This window comes from Montipora foliosa, chromosome 11 (assembly GCF_036669935.1).
Source record: "Montipora foliosa isolate CH-2021 chromosome 11, ASM3666993v2, whole genome shotgun sequence".
NCBI lineage: Eukaryota > Metazoa > Cnidaria > Anthozoa > Scleractinia > Acroporidae > Montipora > Montipora foliosa.
Genome location: NC_090879.1, coordinates 14,800,737 through 14,806,045, shown reverse-complemented (window position 1 = coordinate 14,806,045; position 5,309 = coordinate 14,800,737). Strand labels below are relative to the sequence as shown.

Below are 5,309 nucleotides of genomic sequence, written 5' to 3'. Positions count from 1 at the left end.
CTAACAAAGTTCTTCCACTTCCAAATACACTCTGTACTGTTTGGTGGTGCCAGTTCTCCATGATTCCATGATGATGTCCCAAGCTCGCGCCGGAATGTTTTGTTGTCTGAGTCTCGTCCTGACAAGGGACATACAATCAGTTTAGGTTTAGGCCACAGAGGGTGCAGTTTGGTCCTGTCGTATGATAACTGGAGAAGGGAGGCTTCCTTCGGTAGAAGTACTGGCTGGGCTGATTAACATTTGACACATCTTTGGAAACAAAACTTGCGTTCTCTACAGTGGGGCTATAACTAAGGCTCTGGCCTGCTCTTCCTGCAGCTTTTGAAGAACGCTGGACAGCATGGTGAAAGGAGAGAAAATATAAACATATTTATCTCTCCAGCTCAAACACATTGCATCAGTTGCATAGCCATCGGGGTCTGCACGCCCTGACACAAAAGGCTTAATTTGTTAATTATGCCTTGAGGCAAATACATCTATCTCAGGTCTTCCCCATTTCTTTGTTAACAATTTGAAAACACTTGGTTGTAGCTGCCATTCAGTTCTGTCTCCAGTTTCATTTTGAATGCTAGGAATGCGCGTAGCACTTAGCCAAATCTTCCTTTCAATACACCATAGCCAGTTGTCTCGAGCAACCTTGTTACATGCCGTAGAATGTGTACCACCCATATTGTTAATAAATGCCACTGTGGTAACATTATGTGATTGTAGAGGGACAGGAGCCCAAATTTAGCGGCTTTTAGTTCAAGGCAGTTAATATGTTCAGGTTCAGCAATTTCGTCAGCAAGCCATCTGCCGCCGGTGGGTTCCATGCCATCCCGGCATGTACCCCATCCTTCCAATAGGGTATCGGTGGTGATGGTCAAATCAGGATTACCGTGAGAAATTGGCTTTATGTTTTGCCAGCTTTTTTTTTTTTTTGTTGTTGTCCACCATCTTATGTCTGACTTAGATAACTCTGAAAACTGCATTTGAGCTTCAAAAGACCCTCGCTGTTTTTTAAGGGAAGCAATTTTTTCAAGTTAAAGCTGTTTGTAGAACAATGGGACATGTTCTACATCCGGAGAAAAAGACAAGAGAGTGCCAATTAATTTGGCAGCTTCTCTGATTGAACAAGACTGGCTTTCCAAAATATCACTTCCCAACTCAATAACTGTAACAATTTTTTTCTTAAGGAGAGTCAATGTTATGTTAATAGAGTTCAGTAGAAACCCGAGATGTTTTTTAACCTGGTTTGGGTGGGTGGTAGATTTTTCCCTTGACAAGCCCAGGTCACCAAAAGGAGTTAGGGTATCGTTTATATTCGCCTTTCATTTATCAGGGGTATCACCAAGTAGGAAACTGTCATCGAGATCACCACTTGAAATGTGGCCTCTGGTTGGCAATGTAGAGTACACTGGTTTCATGAGTTTAATAAAGATTCTTGGTGCAAAACGCAAACCATTCAGGCAATGTAATAAATTTGTTTAATTGGTGCCCAACTCTAAATTTCAAATATTTCTGCGATTCTGGACTGATGGAAATAGAATAATATGCATTTGACAAGTCAAGTGAGCCCATATAGTAGTTTTTCTTCATTAAATTGAGACATGATTGAAGGGTGTCTATCTTAAAATGGATGTGGGCAATATGCTTGTTTAACTTTTTGAGATTCAATATCATGCGATATTTACATTTTTCTTTTCATCTTCATGAAAACATCTTCATGAAAACATTATACGATCACCCCTTTCTGAATAAGTTCTTCCAAGAGAGTATTTAATGCCATTTCCTCATGTTTCTCAAATTTTGGTTGTTGGGGTGGGAAAGCCTGAGTTGGCATTGTAATAAAACCAAGTTTATAACCATTTACAATATCCAGGATTACTTTGTCTGACGTGATTGTTTGCCATTGTTTTATGCAAAACTTTAATTAACCAGCCTGCACAATATCATTACTGACCAGTATTCTCTCAAATTGCACACCAGACTTTCTTGGCACTGGCACTAGAGTTAGCGCTCACCTGAACATTATTTGCAAGTTTCTCTCTTGGTTTGGTCACTATCGTCGAGGCTGATAAGAAGGTTGGTTCCTCTGTGGTAGATTTTGATACCCGCCTCTCTGCTTGCCAATAGCGCCTCTGCCCCGGCCTAAAAGAGGGAATGATCTCCTGGTTTCTGACCCGCCCTGTGACTACTGCTGTGAGATCATTTTTGTTTCAATGTTACTTCAGAAGTCACTTTACTAGCCTCTGACAAGTCCTTAACTGACTTGCCAAGTTCAGTACCAAACAACAGGCCATCCTCAACTGTTTTTATGTCGCTACACAGCAGTCTGTATTCAGTCTTCATGTCTGATCTGAACAGAGTTATCCTTCTGAAATCTATTTCATGTGAAGCATCACTTAACAACGAAATGCTGTCAGAAAGGGTTTTCATAATAGTTGCTGCAGAGGGGGCAGGTTTATTGCCTTTTTCGGCTTTCATGAAGTCATCTAGAATTCTAGTGACTGAAGTAATACCCTTTTAGCAGGGGTTTTTGGGCTTTCTTCGGTTTTTACTTCTTTCCTACCGCTGCTAAATATTTCTGGGTTGACTCGAACAACTTCTAAACGATTGCAGTTGCCCGGCGAAGGAATTTTTTTCATCAACTCATCACGGGCTTTCTTGCTCATACCTTTACTAAGCAGTTGTTTTACCAACTCTGCTAATTCAAGCGTCACATCCTCGCCGTTTTGTTGCGGTTTGTGTACCACTTTTGCCATACCATGCATGCATGCTGGATTCCTCCTTTGCTTTTTTCTTTGGGGGTTTGTCACGCGGGTTTGATGCAGATGACACAGTGGATGCCAAGTTAAAATCCACTTCACTTCCATAAGCGCGTTATAACGTAGCTGTCGCAATGAACGGCCTGGTTATGATTGTCGTAGGCCGCTTTAATTTCAGTAATCACTGGTGTTATGCTCTCAAGGGAGCCAGAAAGCTGTACGTTTCAGCTGTTGTTTTATTTCATCCATTTCCTCAACTAAATTGGAGGAAGAAGCGGTGGCCGTTCGTTTCGCCGCTTGATTTCCCGCCATCGATGGAGCTTGTTTGCTCGACGTTTTCTCGCGGTCGCCTGCCGCTTTGCAACTCTTTTCTCCCTTTCCAGCAGGGCTTTTTCCCTTTCGGGCAGTTGTTTCAGCAGCATTAACACCCTTTTGGGGCTGCTTTTCAGTAGCTTTTAGCTTCTCCGGCGGATATGTGACGTTCGTCAATTGACTCTACTACGGCGGCTGCGCGTAGTTTCTCGTGGTCTTGAGACATGGCCGTTAAATGGAATAAATCTTAACCAGTAATTGAAAATTCGATCTCAAAGAACACTTTAGCCCTCGTACAGACTTTCGTCTGTAAGTAGAGGAAACTAGTAGAATGGCTGAAGCGTCGATGCAAGAGATTTTAAAACGATAACTCCAGCGTAAATCCTTAGGATCTTCCTTTATGATCTTCACCACGCATGCGCTTTCTCACCGGATCTCGCATATGCAAATGAGGAGATAGAAATCGTGCTGCCACTTTTTCATTTGTTTTGCTTTTCTATCTTTACACCTTTTTTATGTATATTATTAGCCCCGCGGGCTCGTGCAATTTTGTTAGTCTGAGAAATTTACTTGTGCTTATTTCTAGCAAACTCGAAATCATGTCATCAGCTATACTAATTGGGCCACCTCAGCAAACATGTTTAAAAAACACCCACGATCAACCACAGGTCAGTTTTTTCGGCAATTCTGTGCTCAATGAGAAATGACGAAACACACTCTTCCAATAGTTCTTCAGAACCTTGCAAATTAAGGGGTATTTGCTATGACATTCTCAGTTCGACGTTCCGACTGCCAAGATCATTACAGTCAAAGAAAAATGACTCAACAGGAAAGCTAACCATTTTAAAACTTTGACTTTAACCCTCCATCAATACAGAATTGGAAGTCAGACCTAATTCCATGTAGTTAGACCAAATTGTGAAACAAGCATGTTCGGGCAATCTGCAGAGTATACATGCGGTGCGCACTCTCAGACTACATCTTACACTGAATAATACAGACGTATTTCACTGTTTACAAGTTCCTTTGTGATATAACTGTACACGTATATTTCATAGCAAAGTTGTCTTTTCTACCGTATTTAATAAGGTCGAGGCCATTAACACACTACAGGACTAAAAGCAGGAATCCGAATCCAGATTCCGGAATCTTGAAACCGAAAACCGGAATCCGGAAACCACAAACCAGAATTACTACAACAACTTATCCAATGATAAATCACTATCCACTGGACAACTCAATTGGTGGAAAGCATTATCCACATTTTGAACAATCGAGGTCTGGTTTCTTGTGCATGTTGATTGTCATCAAGTCTCCCAAGTGGAAATCCACGTCTCAAAGAAGACATCAAGTAAATTAATGATCATTATCGAAATTTGTTTGTTGTACATGGTCAAGTTTACGTAAAAGTAATAAGGTTGGAAATTTATTGAATGAACAAAGTTGTGTTTTACCATCTTTCCTTTGATGCTGTGGCGGATTATGTTCTAGCTATTACCACAGCCTCCAAAATAAAAGATTATAAACGGGCTATCTCACGTCATTTTATGATGTTTAGGGGAAATCGTTGGTTAATCACTAGTTTTAAACTCGAGGATGGTAATGTGGAATTCCGTTCTGGGGAAAGAGATTTCGATGAAAAAACCAACGGCCAATCATGTTGTTCGATTTTGTGTCGATTTGAAATCGAAATTCCAGATTTGAAGAACCAAACCCAGATTTCCCAATCGTTTCGCATCCTTTACGTGTCTTTCACATCGGTGATGCTTCTCGCATAACGTTTCAAAGAGATTGGTCTCAATCAGCAATGTTCCTGTTTTCCGGATCTCGTACCAGATTTTCCACGTCTTCAGGGTCTCATTCTTTTATTTCTTCGAACAGATCTTTCCAAGGAAAACGGAATAAAAATATCTGTGCAGCAACAATAATTGTTGACGCTTGAAATGTGGTAACCAACATGTTGGACACGAGATTGACACGCAACTGAGTAGATTGAACAACCGCAATTGCCACGGAGAAGCCAATATAGGCAACCACCGTGACAATTTTTAACTTGGTAATCAATTTAGTATCCTTTTTCATCAGTATCAAAGTCGCCAAGAGCTGCAACCCACCAATTCATATTTTAAAAACACCGTAGCTTGCACCCCCCGCTTTGCTGATATCGAAGACAATCTCGTAACACATGACTTTCACCGATCCATTCAGGATTGCGGCGCTTGAACAATCGATTGGAACATTGGAAAACAT

At 41.0% G+C, this 5,309-nt stretch overlaps 1 pseudogene; it reads right to left on the bottom strand.

Moving 5' to 3' along the window:
* On the bottom strand, positions 1-2,418 carry LOC137976730 (uncharacterized; annotated as a pseudogene).
* Positions 2,419-5,309: the final 2,891 nt, after the last annotated feature.